Here is a 22,500-nt window from a genome sequence, read left to right on the forward strand (position 1 = left end):
TCTCTTGACCTCCTGCCTCTTTCTTTCATGAATCTCCCAGTCATTTGCACTACTTCACTGCAAAAATCGTCCAAATACCTCTATCTTCTCTTTCACTAATAATCTTACTTTTTCATCTCGTCACTCGCTACCCTTTCTAATCTGCCCACCTCCCATGCTTCTCATACCACAGGCATCTTTTGCGCAAGCCATCACTGATTCCATAAATACATCCTATTTCTCCCCCACTCCCCTTCCTTCCTTTGCTCTCACATTTTTCTATTCTCAACTCAGTCTCTCCTGGTACTTCTTCACACAAGTCTCCTTCCCAAGCCCACTTACTCTCACCACTCTCTTCACCCCAACATTCTCTCTTCTTTTCTGAAACCTCTACAAATTTCACCTTCGCCTGCACAAGATAATGATCAGACATTCCTCCAGTTGCACCTCTCAGCACATAAACATTCAAAAGTCTCTCTTTCGCGCGCCTATCAATTAACACGTAATCCAATAACGCTTTCTGGCCATCTCTTCTACTTACAAACGTATACTTAAGTATATATCTCTTTTTAAACCAGGTATTCCCAGTCACCAGTCCTTTTTCAGCACACAAATGTACAAGCTCTTCACCATTTCCATTTACAATTCTGCACACCCCATACACACCAATTATTCCCTCAACTACCACATTACTCACCTTTGCATTCAAATCACCCCATGTACACCAATTATTCCCTCAACTGCCACATTACTCACCTTTGCATTCAAATCACCCATCACTATAACCCGGTCTCGTGCATCAAAGCTGCTAACACACTCAGCTGCTCCCGAAACACTTGCCTCTCATGATCTTTCTTCTCATGCCCAGGTGCATAGGCACCAATAATCACCCATCTCTCTCCATCCACTTTCGGTTTTACCCATTTCAATCTAGAATTTACTTTCTTACACTCTATCACATTCTCCCACAACTCCTGTTTCAGGAGTAGTGCTACTCCTTCCTTTGCTTTTGGCCTCTCACCAACCCCTGACTTTACTCCCAAAACATTCCTGAACCACTCTTCCCCTTTACCCTTAAGCTTCGTTTCACTCAGAGCCAAAACATCCAGGTTCCTTTCCTCAAACATACTACCTATCTCTCCTTTTTTTCTCATTTTGGTTACATCCACACACATTTAAACACCCCAATCTGAGCCTTTGAGGAGGAGTAGCACTCCCCGCGTGACTCCTTCTTCTGTTTCCCCTTTAAAATACAAGGAGGGGAGGGTTTCTAGCACCCCGCTCCTGTCTCCTTTAGTCGCCTTCTACGACACGTGAGGAATGCGTGGAAAGCATTCTTTCTCCCCGATCCCCAGGGATATGCCTTTTATGCCTTGCATATGAGGCCGTAAGCACTCCTAGTTGTTGTATGATTTGGCTTATTATTTTCTAAGGTCTTACTGATAATGTTATTGTACTGGAAAGCAACATTACAAACATTGTTTTTAGGAACATGTCTTAGAATAGCTGAGTTGGGATATAAGGGCAACACTGAACATTTAGACTTCTCCTTATTTGTCATCTTCGTTATAAGAAGCTTATATATCTTCCTCGATTTCCAGTTAGCTTTGTTTACAAACCAATTGGGATAATATAACTCCCTAACGATACGTCTTATATGACTACATTCATCTTCCATGCCTATGGGATCAAATATCCGTGGTGTTCTTAAAAACATAGGCAAAACTACAGACATTCTTATAGAAAGATCATGTACTGAGAAATAGTTCAATATAGCTCTCAGAGTTGGTAGGCTTCCTGTAGCTCTTAAGGGACAAATGATCAACACATCAAGAAAGGGCAGTTTACCTTCTTCTTCCTATTCAATCTTGAATGTGATGATGGAGTGAATATTATTCAATATATTAAAGAAAACATCACAATCTTGGGAGGACGGCCACAGGGATCACACACGAAAACATAGAAATAAAAGTTGTTCAAGACACACCCAGCTACCCAGGTCAACCCCCGCCACGTGACCCCCCTTAATCACTCCCTCCTAACGGTTATTGCCGGTCAAGTCAGACAGTATGTTGTCTGTACTGGCAGACGCTACACTGCGGGACATCGTTGTGACGTTGGGATTTATATAACTTTGATAAGTACTGGCACCTGATGAGGTGGATTGCCTCCATGAAACATGTCGTGCCACAAGTATAGAAAAATTACATGTTAAATATAATTGAATGAACTCCTTCTGACGTGCGATTTCATCTTTATAACTTTCAACACGAACTAGCGCGATCATCATATCTGATATATATATATATATATATATATATATATATATATATATATATATATATATATATATTATTATACTTTGTCGCTGTCTCCCGCGTTTGCGAGGTAGCGCAAGGAAACAGACGCAAGAAATGGCCCAACCCACCCCCATACACATGTATATACATACGTCCACACACGCAAATATACATACCTACACAGCTTTCCATGGTTTACCCCAGACGCTTCACATGCCCTGATTCAATCCACTAACAGCACGTCAACCCCGGTATACCACATCAATCCAATTTACTCTATTCCTTGCCCTCCTTTCACCCTCCTGTATGTTCAGGCCCCGATCACACAAAATCTTTTTCACTCCATCTTTCCACCTCCAATTTGGTCTCCCACTTCTTCACGTTCCCTCCACCTCCGACACATATATCCTCTTGGTCAATCTTTCCTCACTCATTCTCTCCATGCGCCCAAACCATTTCAAAACACCCTCTTCTGCTCTCTCAACCACGCTCTTTTTATTTCCACACATCTCTCTTACCCTTACGTTACTTACTCGATCAAACCACCTCACACCACACATTGTCCTCAGACATCTCATTTCCAGCACATCCATCCTCCTGCGCACAACTCTATCCATAGCCCACGCCTCGCAACCATACAACATTGTTGGAACCACTATTCCTTCAAACATACCCATTTTTGCTCTCCGAGATAATGTTCTCGACTTCCACACATTCTTCAAGGCTCCCAAAATTTTCACCCCCACCCCCACACTATGATCCACTTCCGCTTCCATGGTTCCATCCGCTGCCAGATCCACTCCCAGATATCTAAAACACTTTACTTCCTCCAGTTTTTCTCCATTCAAACTTACCTCCCAATTGACTTGACCCTCAACCCTACTGTACCTAATAACCTTGCTCTTATTCACATTTACTCTTAACTTTCTTCTTTCACACACTTTACCAAACTCAGTCACCAGCTTCTGCAGTTTCTCACATGAATCAGCCACCAGCGCTGTATCATCAGCGAACAACAACTGACTCACTTCCCAAGCTCTCTCATCCACAACAGACTTCATACTTGACCCTCTTTCCAAAACTCTTGCATTCACCTCCCTAACAACCCCATCCATAAACAAATTAAGCAACCAAGGAGACATCACACACCCCTGCCGCAAACCTACATTCACCGAGAACCAATCACTTTCCTCTCTTCCTACACGTACACATGCCTTACATACTCGATAAAAACTTTTCACTGCTTCTAACAACTTGCCTCCCACACCATATATTCTTTATACCTTCCACAGAGCATCTCTATCAACTCTATCATATGCCTTCTCCAGATCCATAAATGCTACATACAAATCCATTTGCTTTTCTAAGTATTTCTCACATACATTCTTCAAAGCAAACACCTGATCCACACATCCTCTACCACTTCTGAAACCACACTGCTCTTCCCCAATCTGATGCTCTGTACATGCCTTCACCCTCTCAATCAATACCCTCCCATATAATTTACCAGGAATACTCAACAAACTTATACCTCTATAATTTGAGCACTCACTCTTACCCCCTTTGCCTTTGTACAATGGCACTATGCACGCATTCCGCCAATCCTCAGGCACCTCACCATGAGTCATACATACATTAAATAACCTTACCAACCAGTCAATAATACAGTAATCCCCTTTTTTAATAAATTCCACTGCAGTACCATCCAAACCTGCTGTCTTGCCGGCTTTCATCTTCCACAAAGCTTTTACTACCTCTTCTCTGTTTACCAAATCATTTTCCCTAACCCTCTCACTTTGCACACCACCTCGACCAAAACACCCTATATCTGCCACTCTATCATCAGACACATTCAACAAACCTTCAAAATACTCACTCCATCTCCTTCTCTCATCACCACTACTTGTTATCACCTTCCCATTTGCGCCCTTCACTGAAGTTCCCATTTGCTCCCTTGTCTTAAGCACTTTATTTACCTCCGTCCAGAACATCTTTTTATTCTCCCTAAAATTTAATGATACTCTCTCACCCCAACTCTCATTTGCCCTCTTTTTCACCTCTTGCACCTTTCTCTTGCCCCCTGTCTCTTTCTTTTATACATCTCCCACTCAATTGCATTTTTTTCCTGCAAATATCGTCCAAATGCCTCTCTCTTCTCTTTCACTAATAATCTTACTTCTTCATCCCACTACTCACTACCCTTTCTAATCAACCCACCTCCCACTCTTCTCATGCCACAAGCATCTTTTGCGCAATCCATCACTGATTCCCTAAAAACATCCCATTCCTCCCCCACTCCCCTTACTTACATTGTTCTCACCTTTTTCCATTTTGTACTCAGTCTCTCCTGGTACTTCCTCACACAAGTCTCCTTCCCAAGCTCACTTACTCTCACCACCCTCTTCACCCCAACATTCACTCTTCTTTTCTGAAAACCCATACAAATCTTCACCTTAGCCTCCACAAGATAATGATCAGACATCCCTCCAGTTGCACCTCTCAGCACATTAACATCCAAAAGTCTCTCGCCCGCCCGTCAATTAACAAGTAATCCAATAATGCTCTCTGGCCATCTCTCCCACTTACATACGTATACTTATGTATATCTCGCTTTTTAAACCAGGTATTCCCAATCACCAGTCCTTTTTCAGCACATAAATCTACAAGCTCTTCACCATTTCCATTTACAACACTGAACACCCCATGTATACCAATTATTCCCTCAACTGCCACATTATTCACCTTTGCATTCAAATCACCCATCACTATAACCCGGTCTCGTGCATCAAAACCACTAACACACTCATTCAGCTGCTCCCAAAACACTTGCCTCTCATGATCTTTCTTCTCATGTCCAGGTGCATATGCACCAATAATCACCCATCTCTCTCCATCAACTTTCAGTTTTACCCATATTAATCGAGAATTTAGTTTCTTACATTCTATCACATACTCCCACAACTCCTGTTTCAGGAGTACTGCTACTCCTTCCCTTGCTCTTGTCCTCTCACTAACCCCTGACATTACTCCCAAGACATTCCTAAACCACTCTTCCGCTTTACCCTTGAGCTTCGTTTCACTCAGAGCCAAAACATCCAGGTTCCTTTCCTCAAACATACTACCTATCTCTCCTTTTTTCACATCTTCGTTACATCCACACACATTTAGACACCCCAGTCTGAGCCTTCGAGGAGGATGAGCACTCCCCGCGTATCTCCTTCTTCTGTTTCCCATTTTAGAAAGTTAAAAAAATACAAGGAGGGGAGGGTTTCTGGCCCCCCGCTCCCGTCCCCTCTAGTCGCCTTCCATATATATATATATATATATATATATATATATATATATATATATATATATATATATATATATATTCATTCATTTATCATACTTTGTCGCTGTCTCCCGCGTTAGCGAGGTATCGCAAAAAAACAGGCGAAAGAATGGCCCAACCCACCAACACTCTCATGTATATACATACACGTTCACACAAGCACATATACATACCTATACATCCCAATGTATACATATATATATATACACACACACAGACATATACATATATACACATGTACATAATTCATACTGTCGGCCCTTATTCATTTCCGTCGCCACTCCGCCACACATGAGATGAAAACCCCCTAGCTGTCATGTAATAATACACCGAAACCACAGTTCCCTTTCCACATCCAGGCCCCACAAAACTTTCCATAGTTTACCGCAGACGCTTCACATGCCCTGATTCAATCCATTGACAGCACGTCGACCCCGGTATACCACATCGTTTCAATTCACACTATTCCTTGCACGCCTTTCATCCTCCTGCATGTTTAGGCCCCAATCACTCAAAATCTTTTTCATTCCATCTTTCCACCTCCAATTTGGTCTCCCACTGCTCCTCGTTCCCTCCGCCACTGACACATATATCCTCTTTGTCACTCTTTCCTCACTCATTCTGATCTCTCACACTCTTTTTATTACCACACATCTCTCTTACCCTTTCATTACTTACTCGATCAAACAACCTCACACCACATATTGCCCTCAAACATCTCATTTCAAACACATCCACCCTCCTCCGCACAACCCTATCTATAGCCCACGCCTTGCAACCATATATCATTGTTGGAACCACTATTCCTTCAAAAATACCCATTCTTGCTTTCCAAGATAACGTTCTCGACTTCCAAACATTTTTGAACGCTCCCATAACTTTCGCCCCCTCCCCCACCCTGTGATTCACTCCTGCTTCCATGGTTCCATCCGCTGCCAAATCCACTCCCAGATATCTAAAACACTTCACTTCCTCCAGTTTTTCTCCATTCAAATTTACCTCCCAATTGACTTGTCCCTCAACCCCACTGTACCTAATAACCTTACTCTTATTCACATTTACTCTCAGCTTTCTTCTTTCACACACTTTACCAAACTCAGTCACCAGCTTCTGCAGTTTCTCATCCGAATCAGCCACCAGCACTGTATCATCAGCGAACAACAACTGACTCACTTCCCAAGCTCTCTCGTCCACAACAGACTGCATACTTGCCCCTCTTTCCAAAACTCTTGCATTCACCTCCCTAGCAACCCCATCCATAAACAAATTAAACAACCATGGAGACATCACGCACCCCTGCCGCAAACCAACATTCACTGAGAACCAATCACTTTCCTCTCTTCCTACTTCCTATATATATATATACATATATATATATATATATATATATATATATATATATATATATATATATATATATATATATATATATATATATATATATATATTGGAAAGGATCACAATTTTGCGCGTGATCAAGATATTCCTACGAGTCCACGGGGAAAATGAAACACGAAAAGTTCCCAAGTGCACTTCCGTGTAACAGTCACATCATCAGGGTAGACACAAGAGAGAAATATAACAGTCAGTTGATATACATCGAAGAGACGAAGCTAGGACGCCATTTGGTAAACATGTGGCTTTGGACAATCACATGTTTACCAAATGGCGTCCTAGCTTCATCTCTTCGATGTATATCAACTGACTGTTATATTTCTCTCTTGTGTCTCCCCTGATGATGTGATTATTACACGAAAGTGCACTTGGGAACTTTTCGTGTTTCATTTTCCCCATGGACTCATAGGAATATATATATATATATATATATATATATATATATATATATATATATATATATATATATATATATATATATATTTTCTTTTCTTTCTTTTAAACTATTCGCAATTTCCCGCATTAGCGAGGTAGCGTTAGGAACAGAGGACTGGGCCTTTTTTGGAATATCCTCACCTGGCCCCCTCTGTTCCTTCTTTAAAAAAAAAAAAAAAACGAGAGGGGAGGGTTTCCAGCCCCCCGCTCCCTCCCCTTTTAGTCGCCTTTTACGACACGCAGGGAATACGTGGGAAGTATTCTTAATCCCCTATCCCCAGGGATAAGGGTTCCTTCTCTCTTGCTACTACTACTGTGGTTCACTTCATCTTCTTCATTTCGAAGATAGATACTTATTTAAGTATGGGAAACAAACACTATGATATATATTTATATATAAATATATATATATATATATATATATATATATATATATATATATATATATATATATATATATATATATATATATATATATATATATATTATCCATGGGGATAGGGGAGAAAGAATACTTCCCACGTATTCCCTGCGTGTCGTAGAAGGCGACTAAAAGGGAAGGCGGCGGGGGGCTGGAAATCCTCCCCTCTCAATTTTTTTATTTTCCAAAAGAAGGAACAGAGAAGGGGGCCAGATGAGGATATTCCCTCAAAAGCCCAGTCCTCTGTTCTTAACGCTACCTCGCTAATGCGGGAAAGGGCAAATAGTATGAAAGAAAAGATATATATATATATATATATATATATATATATATATATATATATATATATATATATATATATATATATATATATATATATATATATATATATATCTTTTGGATGTTAATGTGCTGAGAGGTGCAACTGGAGGGATGTCTGATCATTATCTTGTGGAGGCTAAGGTGAAGATTTGTATGGGTTTTCAGAAAAGAAGAGTGAATGTTGGGGTGAAGAGGGTGGTGAGAGTAAGTGAGCTTGAGAAGGAGACCTGTGTGAGGAAGTACCAGGAGAGACTTAGTACAGAATGGAAAAAGGTGAGAACAATGGAAGCAAGGGGAGTGGGGGAGGAATGGGATGTATTTAGGGAATCAGTGATGGATTGCGCAAAAGATGCTTGTGGCATGAGAAGAGTGGGAGGTGGGTTGATTAGAAAGGGTAGTGAGTGGTGGGATGAAGAAGTAAGATTATTAGAGAAAGAGAAGAGAGAGGCATTTGGACGATTTTTGCAGGAAAAAAATGCAATTGAGTGGGAGATGTATAAAAGAAAGAGACAGGAGGTCAAGAGAAAGGTGCAAGAGGTGAAAAAGAGGGCAAATGAGAGTTGGGGTGAGAGAGTATCATTAAATTTTAGGGAGAATAAAAAGATGTTCTGGAAGGAGGTAAATAAAGTGCGTAAGACAAGGGAGCAAATGGGAACTTCAGTGAAGGCCGCAAATGGGGAGGTGATAACAAGTAGTGGTGATGTGAGAAGGAGAAGGAGTGAGTATTTTGAAGGTTTGTTGAATGTGTCTGATGATAGAGCGGCAGATATAGGGTGTTTTGGTCGAGGTGGTGTGCAAAGTGAGAGGGTTAGGGAAAATGATTTGGTAAACAGAGAAGAGGTAGTAAAAGCTCTGCGGAAGATGAAAGCCGGCAAGGCAGCACGTTTGGATGGTATTGCAGTGGAATTTATTAAAAAAGGGGATTACTGTATTATTGACTGGTTGGTAAGGTTATTTAATGTATGTATGACTCATGGTGAGGTGCCTGAGGATTGGTGGAATGCGTGCATAGTGCCATTGTACAAAGGCAAAGGGGATAAGAGTGAGTGCTCAAATTACAGAGGTATAAGTTTGTTGAGTATTCCTGGTAAATTATATGGGAGGGTATTGATTGAGAGGGTGAAGGCATGTACAGAGCATCAGATTGGGGAAGAGCAGTGTGGTTTCAGAAGTGGTAGAGGATGTGTGGATCAGGTGTTTGCTTTGAAGAATGTATGTGAGAAATACTTAGAAAAGCAAATGGATTTGTATGTAGCATTTATGGATCTGGAGAAGGCATATGATAGAGTTGATAGAGATGCTCTGTGGAAGGTATAAAGAATATATGGTGTGGAAGGCAAGTTGTTAGAAGCAGTGAAAAGTTTTTATCGAGTATGTAAGGCATGTGTACGTGTAGGAAGAGAGGAAAGTGATTGGTTCTCAGTGAATGTAGGTTTGCGGCAGGAGTGTGCGATGTCTCCATGGTTGTTTAATTTGTTTATGGATGGGGTTGTTAGGGAGGTGAATGTAAGAGTTTTGGAAAGAGGGGCAAGTATGAAGTCTGTTGGGGATGAGAGAGCTTGGGAAGTGAGTCAGTTGTTGTTCGCTGATGATACAGCGCTGGTGGCTGATTCATGTGAGAAACTGCAGAAGCTGGTGACTGAGTTTGGTAAAGTGTGTGAAAGAAGAAAGTTAAGAGTAAATGTGAATAAGAGCAAGGTTATTAGGTACAGTAGGGTTGAGGGTCAAGTCAATTGGGAGGTAAGTTTGAATGGAGAAAAACTGGAGGAAGTAAAGTGTTTTAGATATCTGGGAGTGGATCTGGCAGCGGATGGAACCATGGAAGCGGAAGTGGATCATTGGGTGGGGGAGGGGGCGAAAATCCTGGGAGCTTTGAAGAATGTGTGGAAGTCGAGAACATTATCTCGGAGAGCAAAAATGGGTATGTTTGAAGGAATAGTGGTTCCAACAATGTTGTATGGTTGCGAGGCGTGGGCTATGGATAGAGTTGTGCGCAGGAGGATGGATGTGCTGGAAATGAGATGTTTGAGGACAATGTGTGGTGTGAGGTGGTTTGATCGAGTAAGTAACGTAAGGGTAAGAGAGATGTGTGGAAATAGAAAGAGCGTGGTTGAGAGAGCAGAAGAGGGTGTTTTGAAATGGTTTGGGCACATGGAGAGAATGAGTGAGGAAAGATTGACCAAGAGGTTATATGTGTCGGAGGTGGAGGGAACGAGAAGTGGGAGACCAAATTGGAGGTGGAAAGATGGAGTGAAAAAGATTTTGTGTGATCGGGGCCTGAACATGCAGGAGGGTGAAAGGAGGGCAAGGAATAGAGTGAATTGGAGCGATGTGGTATACCGGGGTTGACGTGCTGTCAGTGGATTGAATCAAGGCATGTGAAGCGTCTGGGGTAAACCATGGAAAGCTGTGTAGGTATGTATATTTGCGTGTGTGGACGTATGTATATACATGTGTATGGGGGTGGGTTGGGCCATTTCTTTCGTCTGTTTCCTTGCGCTACCTCGCAAACGCGGGAGACAGCGACAAAGTATAAAAAGAAAAAAAAAAAAGAAAATATATATATATATATATATATATATATATATATATATATATATATATATATATATATATATATATATATATATATATATATATTCATTTTCATACTATTCGCCATTTCCCGCATTAGCGAGGTAGCGTTAAGAACAGAGGACTGGGCCTTAGAGGGAATATCCTCACCTGGCCCCCTTCTCTGTTCCTTCTTTTGGAAAATTAAAAAAAAAACGAGAGGGAAGGATTTCCAGCCCCCCACTCCCTTCCCTTTTAGTCGCCTTCTACGACACGCAAGGAATACGTGGGAAGTATTATCTCTCTCCTATCCCCAGGGATATCCTCATTGGATGCTATGGCAAAAAAATGGTTTCTCACACTTCAAAACCTTCATTGGTCACTAACAGACCGAACCTCACGAGTACCTGACAGCACATCCACATGAAGGGGCTGTGATCTAATAAAAACTTGGAAAAAAATTTAAATGAAAGAACCTTACATTTAGCTACACCTTGGCCTCCAATCTGGATCATACGCTACTGAAGGCAGCATATCCATATCCACAAATGGCAAATCAATGAAATCCAAGCATAAATATCACTTGAAAGTCAAAAAGTTCCTGTGATTATCTTAAATGTAGGTAGTAGTTGGTAGGTAGTCAACAACCAGGGAGGTATGTCACCAGTACTAAAGAAAGTGTTAAAGGTATTTTGCTTGGTGTATGTAACGTGATGTTGATGACCTTAATAACCCAGACAGTTGACAGTCTAAAGGTCCACACATAACCAACCTAAAGGTAAGGCATATTATGAGATGCTCAGTGTGAGGTGGTTCGGTACGACTGGGTTTGTGTGGGGTCAACCTTGAACTGTTCCTTACATTTGATTGCAGTTCCATTTCAGGTGTTGACCAACATGCAGAAACAACAACGGTCGACAAGAAATCTGGAAGTAAAAAGTTTACTTTACTCTCACACAGTCATGAATATATGAGGAAAACTGGACGCGACTGAATTGCACAGAATAAGCTAAAGTGATTTCATTAGAGACTGCATTAACGAGTCAAAGTACAAGCAGACTGATGATTAAAGGATTTCTATGATAAAGAAGACAACTCCAGCTTATGATGTTATGAATAGCACGAATGAATTGTGTGGAATAACAGTAAATGTACAGTACAATTATGAAAAATGATTTTGTATATAAAAGATAACGAGTTATTATGGCAATAGAACCTGTATAACTTAAAATATAGACCGGATAACGAGATATTATGGCAATACAGACTATAACGTAAAGTATAAACGTGATTATGATGCTAGAAAAGAAAAAGTTATTTCAAAACATTGTGGAAAATAAGAATGAAGAGAAAATGATAAAGGAGAGAACATGACAGTGGCAGATGGCAGTAGAGACCGGGATGAAGATGTGATGATGTAGAGGAAAATGATACGTCAGAATATAACAGATTAGGCAACACTTTAGACCAAGGGTCATCATGATATTCATCAATCCTGTGTCGTGCCAGTAGGTGATGATAGAATGAAGTTACTTGCCTTTGGTCAGAGAGCAATGGAGAGACTTTAGGCAGAATAATAAGTGGTACATATGCATATAGTGTTTCATTTTCCTTCTTTAGAGAGAGAGAGAGAGAGAGAGAGAGAGAGAGAGAGAGAGAGAGAGAGAGAGAGAGAGAGAGAGAGAGAGAGAGAGAGAGAGAGAGAGAGAGAGAGTTGTGCATGGAAGGTGAAGATTCACTGATGTGGGAATCTTGCATCATGTTTTAAGCCACTGATTGTACAGCACGCGTCATCTGTTGTTCAGCTCTATAGCTTTCTCATATTACTATGACCACGTGATTGGGAAGACTAGGATGTAGCTGATGTACTGCAGGTCTCATTCGTGTTCTACATTCGTCCATAAGACGTACTAAAGGTGAGCTTGACTACTCGTATATCAGTCATTAGGGATTTGAGAAGGAGGAGGAGGCTGTACATTATGTGATGGTCGCTGGTAATCTTTCATTTTTTCACTCTCCCTCTCTCTACTTGAGTTGCATTGGTTTAGTGTATTAAATGTGGCCAGAAGTGTGTCACAATATGTAAGGTGTAGGTGGGGTTACGGTGTGATACTGAGGGACTATGGCTCTTTGAGGTGGGGAATCTGTCTGAAAGAGAATTACAGAAGAACGAGAGATTTAGGGGACAGATGTGACGAGATAAGGTAAGATAACGGTCATAAAATGCCTCGAGGAATTATGTCTTCTTTACTTTAGACATCTGCGTAGTGGTGACGTCTTATGAACTATAGGAATAGTGTGTGTGTGTTGGGGAAGAAGATCACGACTCGAGTTTTTGATAGATTTGTATCAGACGTTTAAAAGTAAGTCATTATTTTTTTCTCGTTTATTGCTGACAGAGTTGTTTAGATAAGAGATCTTCATTATATGTGAGTGGAGTGCAGTCATCAAGAAAGAAAACAGATTAGACCTTAATCTTTTGGTCTTTGTACAGATGCCGCTGAGTTACGTCAACATGAGTAATGAGTCTATCACACACCCCTGAAGGACTGCAAGAATCACAGACCTGGAGTTAGACATCTAATAACTAGATCTTATTTCCTTGGCATCTACTTCCTAAAACGCCTTCTGGACTAGTCTTATATATGTCCTCTGGCTCCATGACGAGAGTCAGGTTAAGGAAGTTTTCCTTGTGTCGTTTCTCACTGGCGCAGCATTATATATCAGTGTTGCTTTGAGCGTCAGTCACCAGCGCGTTCCTCGCCGCTCAGGTAACATGCAACTCCCGTCGTTGTTGTTGTTATTGTTGTTAAAGTTGCCAGTTATGTGTGTGTGTGTGTGTGTGTGTGTGTGTGTGTGTGTGTGTGTGTGTGTGCCTGGCCATGCCTCCTGCCACACAGACGCGTCGTCCTACACGAGTTCTTGACTGTACCTGGGAGGCTGGTGGGGACCCATGTGTAGGTCGTCATCTCCTCTCCATCCCTGAAACTGTGACGCTTCTTATGAGGATCTCATGTCCCAGTACACCTGTGTCATGTAAGAGAGGTGTGTGGTAATAAAAAGAGTGTGGTTGAGAGAGCAGGAGACGGTGTGTTGAAATGGTTTGGTCACATGGAGAAAATGAGTGAGGAAAGATTGACAAAGAGGATATATGTGTCAGAGGTGGAGGGAACGAAGAGAAGTGGGAGACCAAATTAGAGGTGGAAGGATGGAGTGAAAAAGATTTTGAGCGATCGGGGCCTAAACATATAGGAGGGTGAAAGGCGTGCAAGGAATAGAGTGAATTGGAACGATGTGGTATAACGGGGTCGACGTGCTCTCAGTGGAATGAACCAGGACATGTGAAGCGTCTGGGGTAAACCATAGAAAGTTTTGTGGAGCCTGGATGTGGAAAGGGAGCTGTGGTTTTCAGTGCATTACACATGACAGCTAGAGGCTAAGTGTGAACGAATGTGGTCTTTTTATCTTTCCCTGGAGTTACCTCGCTGGGGGGGAAATGCTGTTTCCTGTGTGCCGGGGTGGCGACAAGAATGGATGAAGGCAGCAAGTATGAATATGTAAGTTATTTATCTATTATACTTTGGCGCTGTCTCTCGCGTTAGCGAGGTAGCGCAAGGAAACAGACGAAAGAATGGCCCAGCTCACCCACATAAACATGCATATACATACACGTCCACACACGCACATATACATACCTATACATCTCAACGTATACATATATATACACACACACATATACATATATATACACACAAAGACATATACATATATACACGTGCACATAATTCATACTGTCTGCTCTTATTCATTCCCGTCGCCACCCCGCCACACATGAAATGACAACCCCCTCACCCCGAATGTGCGCGGGGTAGCGCTAGGAAAAGAAAACAAAGGCCGCATTCGTTCACGATCAGTCTCTAGCTGTCATGGATAATGCACCGAAACCACAGCTCCCTTTCCACATCCAGGCCCCACAAAACTTTCCATGTGTATATATGTATAATGTATATGTGTATATGTGTATATATGTATATGTCTGTGTAGGTATATGTATGTATATGTTGAAATGTTTATGTGTGTATATGTGCGTGTATGGGCGTTTATGTGTATATATGTGTATGAGGGAGGTTAGGCCATTCTTCATCTGTTTTCTTGAGCTACCTCGCTGACGCGGGTAAACAGCGATTAAGTATAATGAATATATATATATATATATATATATATATATATATATATATATATATATATATATATATATATATATATTGAGAGGGTGAAGGCAGGTACAGAGCATCAGATTGGGGAAGAGCAGTGTGGATTCGGAGGTGGTGGAGGATGTGTGGGCCATGTGTTTGCTTTGAAGAATGTCTGCGAGAAATACTTAGAAAAACAAATGGATTTGTATGTAGCATATATGGATCTGGAGAAAGCATATGATAGAGTTGACAGAGATGCTTTGTGGAAGGTATTAAGAGTACATGGTGTGCAAGGCAAGTTGCTAGAAGCAGTGAAAGGTTTTTATCGGGGATGTATGGCATGTGCACGAGTAGGAAGAGAGGAAAGTGATTGGTTCCCAGTGAATGTCGGTTTGCGGCAGGGGTGCGTCATCTCTCCATGGTTGTTTAATTCTTTTATGGATGGGGCTGTTAGGTAGGTGAATGCACTAGTTTTGGAGAGAGAGAGTAAGTATGCAGTCTGTTGTGGATGAGAGGGCTTGGGAAGTGAGTCAGTTGTTGTTCGCTGATGATACAGCGCTGGTGGGTGATTCAGGTGAGAAACTGCAGAAATTGGTGACTAACTTTGGAAACGTATGTGAAAGAAGAAAGCAGAGAGTAATGGTTAATAAGAGTAAGGTTATTAGGCACAGCAGGGTTGAGGGACAAGCCAATTGGGAGGTAAGTTTGAATGGAGAAAATTTGGAGGACATGAAGTGTTTTAGATAGCTGGGAGTGGATTTGGCAGCGGATGGAACCATGGAGGCGGAAGTGAGTCAGAATGGGGGAGGGGGCAAAGGTTCTGGGAGCACTGAAGAATGTGTGGAAGGCGAGAAATTATCTAGGAAAGCAAATATGGGTGTTTGAAGGAACAGTGGTTCCAACAATGTTATATGGTTGCGAGGCGTGGGCTATAGATAGGGTTGTGCAGAGGAGGTCGATGTGTTGGAAATGAAATGTTTGAGGACAATATGTGGTGTGGGGTGGTCTGATCGAGTAAGTAATGAAAGGGTAAGAGAGATGTGTGGTAATAAAAAGAGTGTGGTTGAGAGAGCAGAAGAGGGTGTTTTGAAATGGTCTGGTCACATGGAGAGAATGAGTGAGGAAAGATTGACCAAGAGGATAAATGTGTCAGAGCTGGAGGGAATGAGAAGTGGGAGACCAAATTGGAGGTGGAAGGACGGAATGAAAAAGATTTTGAGCGATCGGGGCCTGAACATGCAGGAGGGTGAACGCGTGCAAGGAATAGAGTGAATTGGAACGATGTGGTATACCGGGGTCGACGTGCTGTCAATGGATTGAACCAGGGCATGTGAATCGTCTGGGGTAAACCATGAAAAGTTCTGTGGGGCCTGGATGTGGAAAGGGAGCTGTGGTTTCGGTGCATTATACATGACAGCTAGAGACTGAGTGTGAACGAATGTGGCCTTTGTTGTCTTTTCCTAGCGCTACCTCGCGCGCGTGCGGGGGAAGTGGGTTATCATTTCATGTGTGGCGGGGTGGTAAAGGGAATGGATAGAGGCAGCAAGTACGAATTATGTACATATATATATATATATATATATATATATATATATATATATATATATATATATATATATATATATATATATATATATATATATATTTTTTTTTTTTTTTTTTTTTTTTTTTTTTTCCTTTGTCGCTGTCTCCCTTGTTTGCGAGGTAGCGCAAGGAAACAGTCGAAAGAAATGGCCCAACCCACCCCCATACACATGTATATACATACACGTCCACACACGCAAATATACATACCTACACAGCTTTCCATGGTTTACCCCAGACGCTTCACATGCCCTGATTCAATCCACTGACAGCACGTCAACCCCGGTATACCACATCGATCCAATTCACTCTATTCCTTGCCCTCCTTTCACCCTCCTGCATGTTCAGGCCCCGATCACACAAAATCTTTTTCACTCCATCTTTCCACCTCCAATTTGGTCTCCCACTTCTCGTTCCCTCCTCCTCCGACACATATATCCTCTTGGTCAATCTTTCCCCACTCATTCTCTCCATGTGCCCGAACCATTTCAAAACACCCTCCTCTGCTCTCTCAACCACGCTCTTTTTATTTCCACACATCTCTCTTACCCTTACGTTACTTACTCGATCAAACCACCTCACACCACACATTGTCCTCAAACATCTCATTTCCAGCACATCCACCCTCCTGCGCACAACTCTATCCATAGCCCACGCCTCGCAACCATACAATATTGTTGGAACCACTATTCCTTCAAACATACCCATTTTTGCTTTCCGAGATAATGTTCTCAACTTCCACACACACACATATATATATATATATATATATATATATATATATATATATATATATATATATATATATATATATATATCATCCCTGGGGATAGGGGAGAAATAATACTTCCCACTTATTCCCTGCGTGTCGTAGAAGGCGACTAAAAGGGGAGGGAGCGAGGGGGGCTGGAAATCCTCCCCTCTTGTTTTTTTTTTTTTTAATTTTCCAAAAGAAGGAACAGAGAAGGGGGCCAGGTGAGGATATTCCCTCAGAGGCCCAGTCCTCTGTTGTTAACGCTACCTTGCTAATATATATATATATATATATATATATATATTTTTTTTATATACTTTGTCGCTGTCTCCCGCGTTTGCGAGGTAGCGCAAGGAAACAGACGAAAGAAATGGCCCAACCCCCCCCCATACACATGTATATACATACGTCCACACACGCAAATATACATACCTACACAGCTTTCCATGGTTTACCCCAGACGCTTCACATGCCTTGATTCAATCCACTGACAGCACGTCAACCCCGGTATACCACATCGCTCCAATTTACTCTATTCCTTGCCCTCCTTTCACCCTCCTGCATGTTCAGGCCCCGATCACACAAAATCTTTTTCACTCCATCTTTCCACCTCCAATTTGGTCTCCCTCTTCTCCTTGCTCCCTCCACCTCCGACACATATATCCTCTTGGTCAATCTTTCCTCACTCATCCTCTCCATGTGCCCAAACCACTTCAAAACACCCTCTTCTGCTCTCTCAACCACGCTCTTTTTATTTCCACACATCTCTCTTACCCTTACGTTACTCACTCGATCAAACCACCTCACACCACACATTGTCCTCAAACATCTCATTTCCAGCACATCCATCCTCCTGCGCACAACTCTATCCATAGCCCACGCCTCGCAACCATACAACATTGTTGGAACCACTATTCCTTCAAACATACCCATTTTTGCTTTCCGAGATAATGTTCTCGACTTCCACACATTCTTCAAGGCCCCCAGAATTTTCGCCCCCTCCCCCACCCTATGATCCACTTCCGCTTCCATGGTTCCATCCGCTGCCAGATCCACTCCCAGATATCTATATATATATATATATATATATATATATATATTGAAGCCCAACCGGCAACCAACCTCGCAGACCAACCTAACCATTGTCCTTTCCACTTCATATTCTTTACATGGTCCACTTGCATAGCATAGTCTGCTTGCCGTGCATGGTCCACATGCTGTATATGGTCCACATGATGTACATGGTCCACTTGCTGTATACGGTCCGCATGCTGTACATGGTCCGCATGATGTGCATGGTCTGCATGATGTACATGGTCGACATGCTGTGATTGGTCTGCATGCTGTACATGGTCCACATGCTGCATATGGTCTGCATGGTACACATGGTCTACTTGCTGTACACGGTTCATATGATGTATATGGTCTGCATGATGAACATTGTCCACATACTGTACACAGTCCACTTGTTGTACATGGTCCGCATGCTGCACTTGATCCACATGCTGTATGTGGTCCACAAACTGTTCATTGTCCACAAGCTATATATGGTCTGCATGATGTACATTGTCTGCATGCTATATATGGTCCGCATGATGTGCATGGTCCGCATGCTGTACATGATCCACATGCTACACATGATCCACATGGTCTACATGTTGTATATGGTACACATGCTGCACATGGTCCACATGCTGTACATAGTCCACATGCTGTACATGGTTCACATGCTGTATATGGTACACATGCTGCACATGGTCCACATGCTGTACTTAGTCCACATGATGTACATGGTCCACATGCTGTATATGGTCCGCATTGTGTACACGACTCGCATGATGTACATGGTCCGCATGACGTACAGGGTCCACATGATGCACATGGTCCGCATGATGTACATGATCCGCATGATGTACATGATCCACATGCTGCAAATGGTCCACATGCTGTACACGGTCCGCATGATGTACATGGTCTGCATGATGTACATGGTCAACATGCTGTGATTGGTCTGCATGCTGTACATGGTCCACATGCTGCATATAGTCCGAATGCTGTACATGGTGCACATGCTGTAAATTGTCCGCGTGAAGTACATGTTCCGCATGATGTGCATGGCTCACATGCTGTACAAGGTCCATATGCTGTATATGGTCTGCATGGTGTACAAGGTCCACATGCTGTAATTGGTCCGCACGCTCTACACGGTCTACATGCCGTATATGGTCTGCATTGTATAAATGGTCGACATGATGTACATGGTCCAAATGCTGTACATGGTCCACATGCTGTACATGGTCCGCATGATGTACATTGTCCACATGCTGTACATGGTCTACATGATGTACATGGTCCATATGCTGTACATGGTCCACATGCTGTACATGGTCCACATGATGTACATGGTCCACATGCTGTACATGGTCCACATGCTGTACATAAAGTCCACGTGCTGTACATGAAGATCTAGTTGCTTCACGACGAGGACCAGTAGGTCAAAGGTCAGGGTTACTTGCTTGGACTTTGTGCATTAACTCGTCTTGTTCTCAAGTCAGCCCAACGTGTTATATCGACTGCCTCTTGGTCAAGCAATATCTCCCACATACATTATGGTCAGGAGGTCAGAGGTCACGTCATTGCTTACAGAAGAAGATAAACGTAGAGCCTGACCTGGTGTGTCCAGTGGACCACCAACAACCAAGTACATCCACAGGTCTGAAGACGACCGATTATTGATCCTGACTCACACATGTTACGCTCGTCAGCCTTCTCATAATGCTTAACACATGTTTCTCATAATGCTGATCACATTTTTCTCATAATGCTTAACACATGTTTCTCATAATGCTTAACACATGTTTCTCATAATGCTTAACACATGTTTCTCATAATGCTGAACACATGTTTCTCATAATGCTGAACACGTTTCTCATAATGCTTAACACGTATTTCTCACAATGCCTGACACATTTTTTCATAATGCTTGCCACATGTTTCTCATAATGCTTAACACATATTTCTCATAATGCTTAACACATGTTTCTCATAATGCTTAACACATGTTTCTCATGATGCTGAACACATGTTTCTCATAATGCTGAACACATGTTTCTCATAATGCTGAACACATGTTTCTCATAATGCTTAACACGTATTTCTCACAATGCCTGACACATATCTTTCATAATGCTTGACACATGTTTCTCGTAATGCTTAACACATATTTCTCATAATGCTTAACACATGTTTCTCATAATGTTTAAAACATATTTCTCATAATGCTTAACACATATTTCTCATAATGCTTAACACACATTTCTCATAATGCTTAACACATATTTCTCATAATGCTTAACAAATATTTTTCATAATGCTTAACACATATTTCTCATAATACCTAGCACACATTTCTCATAATGCTTAACACGTATTTCTCATAATGCTTAACACGTTACTAATCATAATGCTTAACACGTATCTCTCATAATGCTTAACACGTTACTAATCATAATGTTTAACAAGTATTTCTCATAATGCTTAACACATATTTCTCATAATGCTTAACATTTGTTTCTCATAATGCTTAACACATGTTTCTCATACTGCTTAACACAAGTTTCTCATAATGCTTAACACATATTTCTCATAATGCTTAACACATATTTCTCATAATGCTTAACATATATTTCTCATAATGCTTAAAACACATTTCTCATAATGCTTGACACATATTTCTCATAATGTTTAACACATATTACTCATAATGCTTAACACACATTTCTCAAAATGCTTAACACATATTTCTCATAATGTTTAAAACACATTTCTCATAATGCTTAGCACATATTTCTCATAATGCTTAACACATATCTCTATGAATCATTCTTGATCGTCATATCAAGCGTTCTCATTATCGTGGAGAAATATTCTATTATATTTGTTTTTCTCCTATGCATCGTCATAATGCTTGACAAACATTCTTTCATAAGTATTTTTACGAATAATTCTTCATATTCTTCATCTTCAGCTCTGTTATAATACTTATCATATATTCTTATGGATGACTCGATATATTCTATTTATCATCTGTGAATGATTGACTTACCGTAACAAATTAATTGGTAAAAAAGATATACAGACTAACGTGTGTTCTGCTTCATGAGGTCATATAACGTTGGTGTTGGTGTCGCCTGAGGGAGGCTTGCCTGCCTGCCTGGGTTATGGCGCCAAGCTTCAGGCGGAGAAGACACACCGCTGACCTCACACAGTCTTCTGCATCACCCCCTCCCCCCCAGTGTCGTGCGCTCACGACACGACAAAGCCATCGGGGTCAGTACTTTATAAAGATAATTACGTTATGTTTTTTTTTTTTACTTAATTTCATCAGTATTAGACAAGAGAAAGATTCCAGAATGTGTCAAGGAAATCAATGTTGAGGAGATGCATCAACTGACGATACGGTCAGCACGGATCTGCGACACTTGCCTACGACGCCACCGTACGACACTCCAACACAACCGTACGAACCATGACGGTACGACCACTAACCACGACGGTACGTCCCTTGAACACACTCATACAACGCACGACGGCACGACCTTTGGCCAGACTGTACGACTCTTGAGTGCGATAGTACGACCCTTGAGTACGACCAAGGCTGTCATGATCAAGGTGTTAAAATGAATCTTTGGTTGTGTCTTGAACTCAAGACCTCACACGGCTGGGGTAACAGTTACCTCTCACACGGCTGGGGTAACAGTTACCTCTCACACGGCTGGGGTAACAGTTACCTCTCACACGGCTGGGGTAACAGTTACCTCTCACACGGCTGGGGTAACAGTTACCTCTCACACGGCTGGGGTAACAGTTACCTCTCACACGGCTGGGGTAACAGTTACCTCTCACACGGGAACCAGTGTTCACACGTCTAGGTCAACAGTTACCTCTCTCATAGGGACCAATGTTTACACGGCTGGTATAACATTTACATCATACACGGGGGCTAGTATTCACACGGCTGGTATAACAGTTGCATCATACTCGGGGACCAATGTTCACACGGCTGGGGTAACAGTTATCTCACACACGGGGACCAATGTTCACACGGCTGGTATAATAGTTACCTCACACACGGGGACTAGCATTCACACGGCTGGTATAACAGTTACATCATACACGGGAACCAATGTTCACACGGCTGGGGTAACAGTTATCTCACACACGGGGACTAG

This window comes from Panulirus ornatus, chromosome 4, assembly GCF_036320965.1.
Source record: "Panulirus ornatus isolate Po-2019 chromosome 4, ASM3632096v1, whole genome shotgun sequence".
In the NCBI taxonomy this organism is placed as follows: Eukaryota; Metazoa; Arthropoda; class Malacostraca; order Decapoda; family Palinuridae; genus Panulirus; species Panulirus ornatus.